General features: G+C 44.4%; 1 protein-coding gene across 3 annotated transcripts in view; it reads right to left on the reverse strand.

Moving 5' to 3' along the window:
• RGS12 (regulator of G protein signaling 12) overlaps positions 1 to 15,468 on the reverse strand; it is an 881,248-nt gene that overhangs the window by 782,789 nt on the left and 82,991 nt on the right. The gene's annotated exons all lie outside the window — the stretch shown is intronic.

Raw genomic sequence — 15,468 nt, forward strand, 5'->3', positions numbered from 1 at the left:
ATAGAAATCAGACGCTGTAGTACATTAAATCCTGCCACACTTTTGCCATTAAGTGGAACAGACCCATTGGCACATGATTGTATTGAAGTCATTACTATTACGACGAAACCCAGACAAGACTTGACAGACGTTCCATTATCAGATCCAGACCTGACACTTTATGTGGATGGTTCATGCATGAGAACAAGTACAGGAGAGTTAGTGGCCGCTTACGCAGTCACGACAGACACCGAAGTTATTGAAACAAATTGTATTGACACATTGTCAGCTCAAGCAGCAGAGCTCATCGCTCTGACACAAGCCTGTATTCAAGCCAGAAATAAAAGAGTCAACATATACACAGATTCACGTTATGCATTCGGAGTTGTACACGACTTCGGAGTCCTTTGGCGAGAGAGAGGTTATTTAACTTCTCACGGTGCCCACATTCAACACGGTCCCCTCATTCAAGCTCTGTTAGATGCAATACATCTGCCTACTTCAATATCTATCATGAAGTGCAAGGCCCATACAAAAATTACCGATATCATTTCCCAGGGTAACGACCTAGCAGACCGAACAGCTAAGCAAACAGCACAGAATCGGACTCATGCAACCGACTTGACAAAGACAATAGTTCCGACATCGACACACTGCATGACAGTTAAGGATCCCGCCCTTGATGTAATCGACATACAGACACATGCTACACCAGAGGAAATCAAGAAATGGACTGAACTAGGAGAGATCCAAACAGATCAGGGATGGATGACGAAGGGAAAATCTACATGGTTTCTCCCCGACTCCATGGTTCAAGTTATCATTAACACAATACATAGTCCAGCACATCTAGGAGAGAAAGCTATGTTAGACAGTATTCAAAACATTTGGTTTAATAAACACTTACGAGCTGCAGCCAAGCAGAAAGTCCGTACTTGCATGATTTGTTGTCAGTTCAACCCAGGTAAAGGCGTTCCTGTAGAGCAAGGTGGATTTCAACCTCCCGATCACCCTTTTGAAGTCCTCCAGATGGATTATATCCAGATGGAACGTTGTCGAGGATTCAAATATGTCCTCGTAGTTGTATGCGCTCTTTCCCGTTGGACAGAAGCATATCCAGTCTCAGATTACACTGCCCCGACCACTGCCAAGCAGCTGGTTCGTGAATTCTTCCCACGGTATGGTTTGCCCCGTATCGTGTACTCAGATAATGGCCAACCGTTCTCATCCGAGCTAATGAAACATATTTCACTCCTGTTAGGCTATCAATGGAAATTCCACTGTGTCCGGCATCCCGAGGCAGCAGGTCTCGTGGAACGTCATAACCAGACTCTGAAAATTCGACTCTCTAAAATCTGTAGAGAGAAAGGTGTCGACTGGATAGTAGCTCTACCAGTTGCGCTCTTTTACATGAGAATGATAGCACATTCTCGAACAGGGCTATCCCCGTACGTGGTGGTCTTCGGTAGGCCACCAAATATGTGGGGGACGCCTATACCTCGTAAAATAACTGATGTTGATTGTAATATGCTGACAGATTACCTTGCTTCCTTGATGTCTGCACTACAATCTTGCCGTTCACAGGTAGCTGCAGCCTTTCCCGACAACACCGAGGTGAAGCCCCATGAAGTGGTTCCCGGAGATTTTGTTTTCATAAGAAATTTCGACAGGAGGAGCCCGCTGGAGCCTCGCTGGCAAACGCCGAAATTAGTACTCCTGACCACGAGGACAGCAGTGAAGGTCGAGGGTCGCAAGGGTTGGCTACACTCGAGCCATATCAAGAAATTTCATGGACTACCTTCTGATTTAAACTCTCAGCCCTGCCCCCCTCCACAGACTGATTCGAAACTCCCCCTGGTCGAGAACACTGCTGCCCAAAACTATAAACTGAAACTAAGGTCTAGCAAGTCAGACAATTTGATTGTTTAAGTCCTCTCCTAGGTGAATCGGTTAAATTAGTCTCTGACATGTATCCTCTAGACCGAAATCGAGAGAGAGATAGACAGAAACAGCTCAAGAAACGTGCATATTGTAAATTACTTCATAGTCACTGTATAGTGACATTGTTGATTATGTTTTTTCTAAATCTTCTGATTATTGCTGCAAGTATACTGTTGCACATATACTACCCTATTTTCAAGCGTGCACATTCTGCTTCCGATGTTACTGCCGAACACTCTTTTAGCGAATTACCTCCACATGAGTTGCCCTACAGACTTGCGCTGCGCAACAACACATTCATTAGTATGTTACATCACTCCCATCAGGCCAACAACGCTACAAATTGTTGGATATGTGGCCGACTCCCTCCTTATCAGAAATACAAGGGAGTTCTGCCCCTCTTTCCGTATCCATTCACACACAATGGTTCCTGTGGCGCATGGTTTAGTTTGATAAATTCTTTAGATTCAAATACCGTAGTTTACCAGAGCAACTGGGTATGGGGAAACCTGAACTTAGTGTTGCTTAAAGCCTGCTACCCTAACAAGGAGGGACTTCCCAAAAGGACAGGAACTGATCTAGAGAATGAAGTATATGGATTAGGTAATTTTACACTTAACCTCATGATTCTGAATGTTGAATCCGACGCTGCACCAGTCTTGCCTGCTATGTCCGTATTACCAGTCAAAGGTGAATTATGTGTAAGAAAGAATGGTTCAGTACACTTGGGTCATAGTAAATGTATTACTGTGATCGAATTCAGTGATCAAGGCAAGTCTACATTTAGAGCTTCCCGTCATTCCTACTTCATTTGTGGTCATACCGCATATATACGTTTACCTCTAGATTGGGATGGTACCTGTTACATTGCATTCCTTCTGCCACCTGTTTTCCTAGCCCCTCCTGATTATCATAGAAATACCCATCTAGTACACAATAGACCCCAGAGAGATCTCCCGATTGTCGACTACACTGAAACGGCATGGGAACAATATACAGACTTCAATAAAGGTCTCTTTCCCTACATAGGTGTTGTCTCTAATAGTAAACTGATACGCAGATTAACGAGAACCCTTGAAGCAGTAGTGAATGAAACTACCTCTGCCCTAGGCAACTTAACAGAGGAGCAGTCTGCGATGCGGATTGTTGTTCTCCAAAATCGTCTTGTCCTTGACGTCATCCTGGCCGATAGGGGCGGAGCCTGTAGAGTCATCGGATCGAGTTGCTGTGTTTTCATTCCAGAAAACGCGCCATCCGTATATAAAGCCATAACTCGTCTTCACAAGATTGCAAGCCAGATACATCAGAATCCAGGCACCTGGACATGGTCCGGTTGGTTCTGGAGCATGTTGTCAGCCTGGGGATGGAAAGTCCTATCCTTCCTAGGTATTGCCCTTCTCATAGTATTCAGTTGCTGCCTGTGTCTACAATGTGGACCAGCGATTTGCGGCCTGTGTGCCACATCATGTATTCCACACTCAAGTTCTCATTCAAAATCCCGGAAGAAGAAAGAAGAACAAATGATGTTACATGAACAGATTGATGGATTCCTGAGGATCGATATCTCATGAAGGGTCCGTAGGGGACAAGGAGGGAATGAGGAAATATGAATTTTTATGATCGATTGTGTCCCCTATCTTAGACCCCAACGGCTCCATGTACATGCTACAAGTACATGTATGTTCCCTCCACTTCAAGCTATGAAAACGCAAATACAATTGTGTCCAACGTTAACATGTCCTCTTTCAGATCCACCATGAATGGATCGAATATTCCGTTCCTAAGTATGCCTTGCCACCGTCTTTATATGGTGTACCTTTCACGTTTTTCAGCTCTGGCAAGTTAGGCCCTGAATTCTGCCATCAAGCTTTTCCTGCCTTCTGCCTCTGAAATGCTCCAGCCTGGACCTGTATCTGTATCCATGACCTTTGTCTTACTTCCTGCGCGGCTAACGGTGCCTGGCCCGGCCTGTTGCCTGCCAAGACTGTATTCAGCCTTCAAGTTATCTGCTCCGCTCCTCGAGAAATACATTCCTGTCTAGTAGTTTAGGTAAACATCCTTCCAGCTACAGAGCAAAGGGCCCGGCCTTACTGTCTCCGTGCAAGTAACTCATAGCTCCTGTTGCCATGGTAGGCCCATGCCCCCTCGCATTTCATGTAGACACGTAGACGCTTATACACGCACTAGTAGTTAGTATAGGATAGCCTCTGCCTGAGAGACCTTTCCTTCCAGATAATACAGTTCCTTAAACACAAGATATTAGATACGAGTTGGGATTAGGTTGTTCTGACATCCCAGACTTCTGTCTCCTCATGTAGGGCTAAATGTCAAGTCCCCTTCACCCTCCAGTTACACGTCAAACACACGTCATGCTACTGTGCGCACATCTCTGCCATGTATTTCTGCTGACTTTGCAGGATTCTCTTATGGATCCACCCACCTGTGACATCCTCATAATGACGTTTCTAAGTACACGCCTATTGTAACGCCTTTTTCATTACGTATGTGTATTCTTATCTCTCTTCTCAACTGTTACGCCTCCTGCATATGTCTTTACTATAATGCATTGACTATATATATGACAACCTGTCAATAAAGTAGGGCCTCTATCCCTTCCCGAACCCTCGTGGTGACGGAATCCGATTGCCTGGTTCGAACCAATTCCTTTGTAAGGAATAAATCCCCTTTTAAAACCTCAAATACCACGGATTCTGCCTCTTATTTTTACTGAGTTATTCTTATTGAATTTTACCGCATAAATTAAGTCTAGGTAATTAATATTTACCACATAATTGGCGCCCGAATAGGGACACCTCCCCCACCCCACGCGCCGGAGGTGCATTGCAGACCCGGTCTCCTGCCACAGCCGGACGGACAACTACGCGTACCTGCAGGATTTCCTGTACCTCCCTCAGGCCAACGGAGGTGACTGAGGCTGCGATCAACACCCAGACGAGGCGGTGAGGAGTGCGGAGGATCCCGACCAGAGCCTAGCTGAGAGCAAGATCCGAGGTATACAGAGGCCCACCAGGTTCCGAAGTTCCGAAGTAACTAAGTCACGAGTCGAGTCCAGTCCAGGTTGGTCTAGTCCAGACCAGACTTTCCGAGGCCTTCTGTTCCGTTCCGTGCTTCCCGGTGAGTACCGTTGCTGGGGACGCATCTAGACGTGCGCATTGGTTTGTGCCGGTCAAGACGGGTTTGGGTACACAGACCTGGTCTGCACTGTTTCAGCAGTGTATCTGTACTGTTTAGCAGTATATCTAGTATTATGCAGTTAACTAGTTTTATTCTAATTATTATTGTTCGTTTTTAAAATGTTTTCATATGTTTTAAATGTCGTGGTATGAGTGATTGTTCGATCTTCATTACTGTGTTTATTGTATTAATTGTATTCAAGTCCGAGAAAGAATCAAGTAGCAAGGTTTAAGATGCCGTTATTCTCAAAATTAAGACAGATTAGAACTAGAAAAGGGATACTCGAGGAAGCCGTTCCCGTTCCACCCAGGGACACTCCAGGGTACTTTATGTACCATAAACATGGCCTAGATGCCGTATTATATCTCGATTTGTGGGTAGACTACACCAAGGATTTAGCAGAGAATCAGAGATGGCCCGCCGTTGGGACATGGGATGCAGATTGCATCATGAGAGTAGAAGAAGCATTATGGAGAAAGAAAGCTAGACAGTCACAGAAAGATGCCATTGAATTATGGCGTAAAGAATCGCATAGACGCACAGAGAAAGCGCTCAGAAAAGAAGAGAAAAGTAGGGAGGATTCAGACAAAGCCCGGGAAAACGTATTGGTTGAGGAAGGTATCCGAGTAAAAGCAGAACAAGTAGACAGGCAACGAAACACTCTTATGAATGGTATGTATCCTCTTCTGGCCGAGGGTTTACCTAAGGCCACCCTGGAAGTACCGAAAGATCTGCCACCTCCATTGCTTCCGACTAAATTGCACCCCAAGACTGCAAAGGACATTTTCCTTTCTTCCTATTTAGATGATGTAGCCCCCGAATATGTTAACCCTCCGCCGCCACGCACACCGCCTGCTAATGGCGCTCGACCCCGAGAAAATCTGTCCCCACTCCCGCAGCAACATACTCCTCCGTCCGTTCAAAACTTTCCGCCCGTTCCTTCACTTCTCCCTGCATCTATTCTTCCTACCTTACACCCAACGAATCCTTTTGGACCTAGCACCTCAGGAGGTGCGACAGGAAGTTTTCATACGCCGCCATCAGTGCGTCGATTGACTTATAGGGATTTAGCACACCAACGTACACCGCAAACAGCGAATTATGACATACTTAAAGAGCCTCTTACAGATTGTAGATATGATCCAGTACCAGGTAAAGACGACAGAATGATGCTATCATCAGTACGTCTATGACGAGTTGCGAACTATTTAATGATACTACCAGGAATGATTGATCATCTAGACAAAATATATCACTTTGTCCAAACAGGGCAAGGTCCTGAAAGTATTGGCGAGGCCATGGCATACCAGAAAGTGGACACGCAGAAACTGTTGTTACGCTTCTTTATAAACTGCCTGATAAGACACAGAGATAGGCCAGGTGTAGACGCGGAAGAAATGAGAGCCCTTAACAAATGGGGCCAGAATATAGCAGACGGAAAACATGATAAACAGAATAGTATAGAAAGTATGTACCGAAGGATCCGAAAAACAGTAGAACAAATATGTGAAAGAGAACGACCTGAACGAGAAACAGATGCAGATAAGACTGAGTCCTCGGGGGAGGAGGAACAACTAGAAATGACAACAGGACAATTACAATTACCAGCTAGAGAAATGATAGCGTATGTAGGTAAGGGAAGATCCTTTAATAATTCAATACGTCCGATACGTCCAGAAAGTAAGAGAATGTTTCAAGCAGCGATGTCAAATCCAAAGACCCCTGAATACTTATTTCAGGCTACTGATAAAATACTTCAAGAACGAATGGGGTACCATGTACTCGATTCTATGGACGAACAAGAATTAGCCAGGTCAGCAGTACAATGGGCTGACGGTTCTGATAAATATAGTGATGATGCGCTAGTACATACGTTTTTGAATCTTTCACCAGACGAACAGCGTTTAGCTGGTATATACATGGTACAACATCTCCTTATATTGTGTAAAGGTCAACATTCCGATCCTGGTCCCCTACCTGATATACTGATAGAACTACTCATGAATAAATGGAGAGGTTTAGGTACAGATCTAATTAAAGTAATTCTAGAACATCGACACAGATATAGTGCCTTTCTGTGTCCAGAGCACGATCCAGCTCCCTCCATGGAAAGAAAGACGTATTACATAGACCGACAGAATCCTTTACGCGAAGTGCACCCAGTTAGAAACGATGATAATACTTTTAGACGCGTGTTCGTGTACACGCCTATAACTAAAATAGAACTATTGGAAATGAAAAAAGTAGTGCCCAGCCATGACAGAGATCCAGCAGGTTTTCACCGTGAAATAAAAGACATGTTACTCATGGGTGATTATACCTATCCTGACATTATGAAAATATTGAAAGTATTATTGCCTGCCGGTATTTACGAGAAACTCAAAGAAAAAGAGTGGGAGGTGGGAGAACAAAAGATTGATTGGACAGCATTAGAAAACGAAGAAAATACCCGAACTGCAGGCCTAGGGCTTGGAGACAAAACTAAAGCATTACCAGGATTATTAGTACAAGTATTACCACGTTTATTAACTACGAAAAAGGAAGACTGGGGAGCAATATCAGCTTGCAAACAGAAACCCGATGAAGACACTAGTGATTTTTATTCCCGATTTGAAAAATGTTTTGGTATTAATAGCGGCCTGAAAGCAAGTAGCGATTCATATCCACATCTTTTTGTAACAAAATTAGTCGAGAATTCCTTGCCCCAGGTTAAGAACAGAGTATTAAAGGTAGAGAGCTCTTGGCAAGCTAACACCCCGTCACAAATGTTACAAATGTTACAGTACCATCAGAATAGAATTAGAGAAGAACAAGAACACGAACAAAGATGTATGAAAGACACGAAAATGAAAATGCTCGTCGCCCAGTCAGTTCCAGCTGACAGTCATAAAAAGGGTGCGACACAGTCCAGTAATTCAGCAGTTCCTGTCAAAGGGACATGCAACTATTGTAAACAGCCAGGGCATTATATAAACGATTGTGCAGTTCTGAAACATAATATCTCTACGGGTAAAACCAAGGAGAGACCACGTCCACCCAGACAGGATCAGATCCAACAACAAGTACCTCAGAATGTACAGCCTATGCAAGCTGCACAACAGACCGTAGCGGTCCCACAGTCACAGCCTATTGCCGCAACACAGAACACGGCACAACAGATGGAGCAGTATGCACAAAATGACTATCCAGAGTATCAGCGATACACATGAAACAGCCTAGAGAGGGAAGTTGGCTTACCCCTTATTGAGGTCCCTGTAGATCAAGAGGGTCCTTATGTACATAGTCAAGTATTAGGGAAAGACAGAAAGTTTTTAATTGATACAGGGGCAAGCAGAACGACTATAAGTCACGACGAGGTTCCAGGGGCACCCCTCTCAGGCTCACAGAATGTTTCCCTTGGATTTTCAGGAAAACCTATTGTTAATGAAGTATCGCAACCTCTTCCTCTTGCAGTTGGTCCATTGACACGGACTACAGATCTATTGCTTACAAAATCATGCCCAGAAAACTTGTTAGGTATAAAGACACTGAAAGCTCTAGGAGCTGTAATATGTTGTTCCCCGGAGGGGGTACGACTATTTTTGCGTGACTTCAAAGGTCACTATGTATTTAGAGACATGGATCACAGGTTACAGAATGTCCCTGCACAATTATGGGCGCAAGGCCCTACTGATGTAGGTTGTATGCATATTACACCATATCGAGTCACACTCAAAGCAGGAGTGGTATTACCACGAATCCGACAATACAAGTTACCTCCAGATGCTGTAGTGGCTTTGCTGCAAATCATTGACGAGCTCATTGCACAAGGAGTGGTTGTGGAAACCGACTCCAATGTGTGTAATTCTCCTATTATTCCAATTCTTAAACGAACTGATCCAAAAGCACCCCCAGTTTATCGATTGATTATTGATCTGCGCGAATTAAATAAATGCATTGTACCACAATATCCCGTGGTTCCAGATATCTCTTCACTATTGACAGCTATTGATTCAGAAGCAACGTTCTTTACTGTAATTGACCTCAAGAACGCCTTCTTTAGCGTCCCAATTGATCCGGAAAGCCAATATTTGTTCGGATTTAGTTTAAATGGACGAAGCTTCAAATTTGCACGCGCACCTCAAGGATTCACAGAAAGCCCCAGCATTTACAGCCAAGCACTGAAAAGACAACTTAACAGTATCCACATGCCTGTTAACACTGCCCTGCTTCAGTATGTCGATGATCTGCTGATCACCGCCCGAAGCGAACCCGAATGTGAAAAAGCATCACTGACGGTTTTACATTTTCTGGCCGACAAGGGGCACAAGGTGTCCCCTTCGAAGCTGCAATTCTGTGTTCAGCAAGTTGTGTACCTTGGGCACTTGCTGTCCAAGGGGGGGAGACAGCTCACACCTGACCGCATCCAGCTAATTATAAACATGCCACCACCCAAGACACAAAAGGAGGTGCGGGCCTTCATAGGTCTCACTTCATACTGTAGACAATGGATTCCCCAATATGCATTTCTAGTAAAACCACTCATTCAGTTGACAACCCAGGAGGCAGCGACTTCGACTGTCCTCCCTTGGACTCAGGCACATACACAAGCTTTTGAAGACTTAAAGAAAGCCTTATGTCAAGCACCTGTTTTAGCGACACCATGTTACAGTAAGCCTTTTACACTTTTTGTTACAGAACGCGAAGGTACTGCCTTGTCAGTACTCACTCAGGAACAAGCAGGTTCACACAAGCCGTGTGCTTACTTTTCTAGCACATTAGATCCAGTAGCCCAGGCTCTGCCTACGTGCCTGAAATCAGTCGCAGCGACAGCTTTAGCGATCAGACAAAGCGATTCCATAGTATTAGGACATCAATTGACAGTGCAAGTTCCACATTCCGTGGAAGTTCTTTTAAACAGAACTCAGACTCAGCACTTGACTATAGCACGACTGACAGGTTACGAATTAACATTGTTCCAGCCACACATAGAAATCAGACGCTGTAGTACATTAAATCCTGCCACACTTTTGCCATTAAGTGGAACAGACCCATTGGCACATGATTGTATTGAAGTCATTACTATTACGACGAAACCCAGACAAGACTTGACAGACGTTCCATTATCAGATCCAGACCTGACACTTTATGTGGATGGTTCATGCATGAGAACAAGTACAGGAGAGTTAGTGGCCGCTTACGCAGTCACGACAGACACCGAAGTTATTGAAACAAATTGTATTGACACATTGTCAGCTCAAGCAGCAGAGCTCATCGCTCTGACACAAGCCTGTATTCAAGCCAGAAATAAAAGAGTCAACATATACACAGATTCACGTTATGCATTCGGAGTTGTACACGACTTCGGAGTCCTTTGGCGAGAGAGAGGTTATTTAACTTCTCACGGTGCCCACATTCAACACGGTCCCCTCATTCAAGCTCTGTTAGATGCAATACATCTGCCTACTTCAATATCCATCATGAAGTGCAAGGCCCATACAAAAATTACCGATATCATTTCCCAGGGTAACGACCTAGCAGACCGAACAGCTAAGCAAACAGCACAGAATCGGACTCATGCAACCGACTTGACAAAGACAATAGTTCCGACATCGACACACTGCATGACAGTTAAGGATCCCGCCCTTGATGTAATCGACATACAGACACATGCTACACCAGAGGAAATCAAGAAATGGACTGAACTAGGAGGGATCCAAACAGATCAGGGATGGATGACGAAGGGAAAATCTACATGGTTTCTCCCCGACTCCATGGTTCAAGTTATCATTAACACAATACATAGTCCAGCACATCTAGGAGAGAAAGCTATGTTAGACAGTATTCAAAACATTTGGTTTAATAAACACTTACGAGCTGCAGCCAAGCAGAAAGTCCGTACTTGCATGATTTGTTGTCAGTTCAACCCAGGTAAAGGCGTTCCTGTAGAGCAAGGTGGATTTCAACCTCCCGATCACCCTTTTGAAGTCCTCCAGATGGATTATATCCAGATGGAACGTTGTCGAGGATTCAAATATGTCCTCGTAGTTGTATGCGCTCTTTCCCGTTGGACAGAAGCATATCCAGTCTCAGATTACACTGCCCCGACCACTGCCAAGCAGCTGGTTCGTGAATTCTTCCCACGGTATGGTTTGCCCTGTATCGTGTACTCAGATAATGGCCAACCGTTCTCATCCGAGCTAATGAAACATATTTCACTCCTGTTAGGCTATCAATGGAAATTCCACTGTGTCCGGCATCCCGAGGCAGCAGGTCTCGTGGAACGTCATAACCAGACTCTGAAAATTCGACTCTCTAAAATCTGTAGAGAGAAAGGTGTCGACTGGATAGTAGCTCTACCAGTTGCGCTCTTTTACATGAGAATGATAGCACATTCTCGAACAGGGCTATCCCCGTACGAGGTGGTCTTCGGTAGGCCACCAAATATGTGGGGGACGCCTATACCTCGTAAAATAACTGATGTTGATTGTAATATGCTGACAGATTACCTTGCTTCCTTGATGTCTGCACTACAATCTTGCCGTTCACAGGTAGCTGCAGCCTTTCCCGACAACACCGAGGTGAAGCCCCATGAAGTGGTTCCCGGAGATTTTGTTTTCATAAGAAATTTCGACAGGAGGAGCCCGCTGGAGCCTCGCTGGCAAACGCCGAAATTAGTACTCCTGACCACGAGGACAGCAGTGAAGGTCGAGGGTCGCAAGGGTTGGCTACACTCGAGCCATATCAAGAAATTTCATGGACTACCTTCTGATTTAAACTCTCAGCCCTGCCCCCCTCCACAGACTGATTCGAAACTCCCCCTGGTCGAGAACACTGCTGCCCAAAACTATAAACTGAAACTAAGGTCTAGCAAGTCAGACAATTTGATTGTTTAAGTCCTCTCCTAGGTGAATCGGTTAAATTAGTCTCTGACATGTATCCTCTAGACTGAAATCGAGAGAGAGATAGACAGAAACAGCTCAAGAAACGTGCATATTGTAAATTACTTCATAGTCACTGTATAGTGACATTGTTGATTATGTTTTTTCTAAATCTTCTGATTATTGCTGCAAGTATACTGTTGCACATATACTACCCTATTTTCAAGCGTGCACATTCTGCTTCCGATGTTACTGCCGAACACTCTTTTAGCGAATTACCTCCACATGAGTTGCCCTACAGACTTGCGCTGCGCAACAACACATTCATTAGTATGTTACATCACTCCCATCAGGCCAACAACGCTACAAATTGTTGGATATGTGGCCGACTCCCTCTTTATCAGAAATACAAGGGAGTTCTGCCCCTCTTTCCGTATCCATTCACACACAATGGTTCCTGTGGCGCATGGTTTAGTTTGATAAATTCTTTAGATTCAAATACCGTAGTTTACCAGAGCAACTGGGTATGGGGAAACCTGAACTTAGTGTTGCTTAAAGCCTGCTACCCTAACAAGGAGGGACTTCCCAAAAGGACAGGAACTGATCTAGAGAATGAAGTATATGGATTAGGTAATTTTACACTTAACCTCATGATTCTGAATGTTGAATCCGACGCTGCACCAGTCTTGCCTGCTATGTCCGTATTACCAGTCAAAGGTGAATTATGTGTAAGAAAGAATGGTTCAGTACACTTGGGTCATAGTAAATGTATTACTGTGATCGAATTCAGTGATCAAGGCAAGTCTACATTTAGAGCTTCCCGTCATTCCTACTTCATTTGTGGTCATACCGCATATATACGTTTACCTCTAGATTGGGATGGTACCTGTTACATTGCATTCCTTCTGCCACCTGTTTTCCTAGCCCCTCCTGATTATCATAGAAATACCCATCTAGTACACAATAGACCCCAGAGAGATCTCCCGATTGTCGACTACACTGAAACGGCATGGGAACAATATACAGACTTCAATAAAGGTCTCTTTCCCTACATAGGTGTTGTCTCTAATAGTAAACTGATACGCAGATTAACGAGAACCCTTGAAGCAGTAGTGAATGAAACTACCTCTGCCCTAGGCAACTTAACAGAGGAGCAGTCTGCGATGCGGATTGTTGTTCTCCAAAATCGTCTTGTCCTTGACGTCATCCTGGCCGATAGGGGCGGAGCCTGTAGAGTCATCGGATCGAGTTGCTGGGTTTTCATTCCAGAAAACGCGCCATCCGTATATAAAGCCATAACTCGTCTTCACAAGATTGCAAGCCAGATACATCAGAATCCAGGCACCTGGACATGGTCCGGTTGGTTCTGGAGCATGTTGTCAGCCTGGGGATGGAAAGTCCTATCCTTCCTAGGTATTGCCCTTCTCATAGTATTCAGTTGCTGCCTGTGTCTACAATGTGGACCAGCGATTTGCGGCCTGTGTGCCACATCATGTATTCCACACTCAAGTTCTCATTCAAAATCCCGGAAGAAGAAAGAAGAACAAATGATGTTACATGAACAGATTGATGGATTCCTGAGGATCGATATCTCATGAAGGGTCCGTAGGGGACAAGGAGGGAATGAGGAAATATGAATTTTTATGATCGATTGTGTCCCCTATCTTAGACCCCAACGGCTCCATGTACATGCTACAAGTACATGTATGTTCCCTCCACTTCAAGCTATGAAGACGCAAATACAATTGTGTCCAACGTTAACATGTCCTCTTTCAGATCCACCATGAATAGATCGAATATTCCGTTCCTAAGTATGCCTTGCCACCGTCTTTATATGGTGTACCTTTCACGTTTTTCAGCTCTGGCAAGTTAGGCCCTGAATTCTGCCATCAAGCTTTTCCTGCCTTCTGCCTCTGAAATGCTCCAGCCTGGACCTGTATCTGTATCCATGACCTTTGTCTTACTTCCTGCGCGGCTAACGGTGCCTGGCCCGGCCTGTTGCCTGCCAAGACTGTATTCAGCCTTCAAGTTATCTGCTCCGCTCCTCGAGAAATACATTCCTGTCTAGTAGTTTAGGTAAACATCCTTCCAGCTACAGAGCAAAGGGCCCGGCCTTACTGTCTCCGTGCAAGTAACTCATAGCTCCTGTTGCCATGGTAGGCCCATGCCCCCTCGCATTTCATGTAGACACGTAGACGCTTATACACGCACTAGTAGTTAGTATAGGATAGCCTCTGCCTGAGAGACCTTTCCTTCCATATAATACAGTTCCTTAAACACAAGATATTAGATACGAGTTGGGATTAGGTTGTTCTGACATCCCAGACTTCTGTCTCCTCATGTAGGGCTAAATGTCAAGTCCCCTTCACCCTCCAGTTACACGTCAAACACACGTCATGCTACTGTGCGCACATCTCTGCCATGTATTTCTGCTGACTTTGCAGGATTCTCTTATGGATCCACCCACCTGTGACATCCTCATAATGACGTTTCTAAGTACACGCCTATTGTAACGCCTTTTTCATTACGTATGTGTATTCTTATCTCTCTTCTCAACTGTTACGCCTCCTGCATATGTCTTTACTATAATGCATTGACTATATATATGACAACCTGTCAATAAAGTAGGGCCTCTATCCCTTCCCGAACCCTCGTGGTGACGGAATCCGATTGCCTGGAATCGAGCTGCCCAACTGACTAGGCCAAAGGCCTTTTCTGCATCGACGATGATTATGGCCCCTCTGGTCTTTTTACCCGAGGAATAGTCTGTGGCCTGGATCAGATAATTGGTGTTAACTACCAATTGACCTATGAGAAAGAAAGCCATTTTGATCGCCCTGAATGAATTTTTCGGAAACAGGAGCTAACAGATTGGTTAAAATCTTTACCAAAAGTTCATAGTCTGCACTGAGCAAACTAGTAGCGAGTTAGGGTTGAGAGAAGATTTATCTTTTTTTTTTTTTTTTTTAACTCAAAATGATAGACTAGGAAAATGATGGAGAGATAGGCCCGCCTGTAATTATCTCATTAAATAGGTTTATCGCATTTTCTTGAGACAGAGCAAATTCTTTATATAGCTCCATAGGGATACCATCAATTCCTGCTGCATAAGCATTGGCCATGGAAGCAAGGGCCGTTCGAAATTCTCTCTCTAATATTAGTTATTAAGCTTTCCTGCTGTTCAGTCGCAAGCTGGGGGGGGTTGGAATTGCATCAGGAAAATTCCCAATGGCATCCTCCGATATCTCAGATGAAGCCTGATAAAGAGTAGAATAATGATTAAAGAATATTTTCTGAATATCCTCACTACTTTAAGTATTAGAGTTAGTTGCTGGATCCATCACCTTTAATATTCGAATGCAGTGGCCCTCGATTTTATCGACCAAGCCAATACATGACCCACATGCTCACTCTCCTCAAACTCGCTTGAATGCATTCCGCTCATAAACTATCTCTTCATTCAAAAACAAAATCAAGGAGAAGATGACCTAAG

Source organism: Triturus cristatus, chromosome 2_2 (assembly GCF_964204655.1).
Source record: "Triturus cristatus chromosome 2_2, aTriCri1.1, whole genome shotgun sequence".
NCBI classification, from domain to species: domain Eukaryota; kingdom Metazoa; phylum Chordata; class Amphibia; order Caudata; family Salamandridae; genus Triturus; species Triturus cristatus.